Source organism: Etheostoma spectabile, chromosome 1, assembly GCF_008692095.1.
Source record: "Etheostoma spectabile isolate EspeVRDwgs_2016 chromosome 1, UIUC_Espe_1.0, whole genome shotgun sequence".
Lineage (NCBI taxonomy): Eukaryota > Metazoa > Chordata > Actinopteri > Perciformes > Percidae > Etheostoma > Etheostoma spectabile.
Genome location: NC_045733.1, coordinates 12,470,160 through 12,473,346, shown reverse-complemented (window position 1 = coordinate 12,473,346; position 3,187 = coordinate 12,470,160). Strand labels below are relative to the sequence as shown.

The following is a 3,187-nucleotide window of genomic DNA, read 5'->3' as shown; positions in this document are numbered from 1 at the left end:
AAAAAAACAGCGCTGCTGCCTGAGACGACGCACAAAATCCAATTCGACTGTGAGCACGGGAGAGAATAAATCCTGCCTTTATTGTGCCGTCCTTGAAAAGTACACATTTGCATAATACAAGAAAAGGCAGAGAGAGAGAGAGAGAACAATGGTTAAGCTGCAGCTCATAGGCATCTTTCTTTCTAACTCACTTATTTTATTTCTTTTAACCCACAGAATATATATCCTGCACACGTTGCAACTGAAAAATAAAACATACAAAAAAAAATGAAATGAGACCGACCTGTATTTCTAGAAAGTGATCACTTAGGCTTCTTTTCCAGGCTCCGACTGGATGGGATAATGAAGGTAAACCTAGGAGTGACAGCTGCAGATTCCGCCCCTGCTCTCCGAGGTGCAGTGTGGGACTGTGCTGTAACCGAGGAGTGCCCCCTCACAGTTTTCCAGACATCTGTCGCTATCACAATCCAGCCTACTCCACTACTGCTCCGTCTGCAATCTATACCCTCCCAATCTTTAACCCCTCCTCTCCCGCACACACCCACTTCAGTACATAGACTATTTCTCTATTGTGTAAATACATCTGCGGACTGAGTGTGGTTATTGAGAGCGGACTGCCACTAATGCCACTTCGTAAAATGTCCATTTCTCCTCTGCTTTTGTTTTACCAAAGAATAATGCCACAGCCCTCTGGTCACAGGAGTATTAAAATAAAAAGGAGGCATCATGTCAGTGAAACCACTTGTGCAGCAAACACATGCACGCGCACGCACACGCACACACGCAGTGCTCCTTGATGTTTTTTCTTCTTCTGTTGTTACACACAGGCTCATCGCTACTTGCCTACATAGTAGCCTAATCACGAAAGGAACATACCACGTTTAAAATATGTAAATTAAAAAGCAAACTGATTTTTTTGGGGTTTAATAATAATAATGTATACTTTTATTTTTTTTATTATTATTTAAAAGTAGGCTAAATGGAATGATGCAAAATGTGACTCATTCTTGAGCTGTGGTAAGCTGTTGATATACTGTATGGCCATCAATGTTTGGATCAATGTCTTCATCCTGTGACATCATAAATATACACAGGAACAGGCTGTTATTTATGTGCATCCCCAGGACTGGCTTTACGGTAAATGAAAATAATACTTCTGTTCTGGTTAGGGGTATAAAAAGGACAAACGTTCACTCTACAAGTGTTCTGATGCCTCGGGCTTCTTTGCTATTTGCCTTCCATGTGTTGATGGGACAAGATTGGTCCGGGGTGAGACTTAAAGAAATTTAACAACTGACAATTCCAGGTGAACAGATTGTCTCCTTTAAACATTTGACCCACAGCATGCCACTGACACACTACTACGTTGAGGTATCTGATAACCATCACTATCAGGTATAGTGTATATTAACTAAATAAAGTTAAAGACTTTATATTTATGTTGCATGAAGCCCATCTCATATCTCTTACTGCAGCAGTCCACTTGTTGCCACTGGGAGAGTCGTGAAAAAAGATGAGACTGGCTCCGACACAGACACGTTTTTCTTAACAGTTTCTCTCAGTGAAACTGGAAAAAAGGCATTACACATCACATAACAATGGTACTGACGATCTTATTACATCACTCAAAGCTCACCAACCTGGTTTTTAATCAGAAAACTGCTTTGGAAAGCAGCCAGAGAAGGTTTTTTTGTCCTGCTGTGGGTGATTTTTAAGGGTATTTTAAATAATAGTGGCTACTTGACATACCGGTATAGTATAAACTCAGGTGGCATTAATGCAAGAAATGTGTCTCAGTGCATATAACAAATATACATTTCAAAATGTTAGCATGATTTTTGATAATACCATATGCTTTCATTTAACACAACAGATGTTAAACTCAGACAAATTAAATACAATATCACTCATCTTTTATAGAATTAATACCAGACAACCATTATTGAGGAGATAGCACCCTCTCCTGTTACAAGAGCTCAGCACAACACAGCATCAGTAAAACCTAGTGCGCATTAAGATAATGACACACAGTAAACATTTTAGGTGTAAAAATGACACAATTTCATATTTTTGTGCAAATATACATTGTTAAACTGACCATTTGTGAGATAACCATTAACATTTTGTATGACTCTCGGTTATACACATGAATATTTTTGATTCATAAAAAAGAATCGGACAGTGACAGTAATATTGAAATAAGCAAATGTCTGTTATTTAGTTGATCTTGCTAGACTTTAGGTCTTTATAGCATATTATACCATTTTACAAAATGCTCTGCTATCTATTTTTTTCTGCTTTCCAGATGCCACTATATTTTAAAGAAAACAAGAAAATATGATCCACCTTGTTTGCAGAGCTAAATAGTGACAAGGGGGCAGCAAAGGCTGAGTTTCACATGATGCAAAAGCTCTGGAATGCATTCCCAAGAGTATAACCAGCATCCCAGCCAACCACGCTGCTCCACAGAGACAGAGGACTCACAGACATATGGGGAGGCCTTGGAACCCCCTCCTCCCTGAAGAAGTGAAGAAAAAAACGAACAGGAGTTGGGTGCTACAACATGCTACAAACCAGTAGCTCAGTGTGTGCAGGAATATGAAAAGCTGGGCTTGTGTATAGGCTTTGGACAGGTCAATTACAACAATAACTTGATTTCATCTAAACATTTTTTAGCTTTAAATTTGATTTTCACTCACAATCAACTTCCTAAAGTAATTTAAAAGAGATAATGTATATACTGTTATCACCAGGACAATCAACATTTATGAAATGGCCTAAGTGTGGCCTAAAATGGATGATTTTAAAGCATACTTCTAGGGTGTGACAAACACAAAAGTTGTTGAAAGTCATAGTGTTCCTCATTAGAGCCATTTTTTATTCATTCATAAGCCAAGTTAGTTGATAACTTTGTTGTGTGCTTTTGCAATGGTCCAGGCTTTATTTATTGAAAGGCATAGTACACCAACTAAAAAAATCAGGAGAGGCATGGTTATAGGCAAAACACAAGGTGCAGTAGAAGTGCATTAAAAATCAAAGTATGACCACACCAACACATTAAAGCCACTGGTAGTTTTGACATGATGAAGATTCAGTCTTCCAGTGGTTAAATAAAAGTTTTGGATTTCCGCATTTAATTTTTATATAATTTGATGCATCACAATTTAAGAGAGAGAGAAAATAATTG

At 38.1% G+C, this 3,187-nt stretch overlaps 1 protein-coding gene across 5 annotated transcripts in view; it reads right to left on the bottom strand.

Moving 5' to 3' along the window:
* si:dkey-56m19.5 (fibrous sheath CABYR-binding protein) overlaps positions 1 to 544 on the bottom strand; it is a 4,699-nt gene extending 4,155 nt beyond the window's left edge. For all 5 annotated transcript variants that reach the window (XM_032527161.1, XM_032527333.1, XM_032527246.1 and 2 more), the window contains exon 1: positions 284 to 544. The gene's annotated coding sequence lies outside the window, so the exon portion shown is untranslated. The remainder of the gene's footprint in view (positions 1 to 283) is intronic.
* Positions 545 to 3,187: the final 2,643 nt, after the last annotated feature.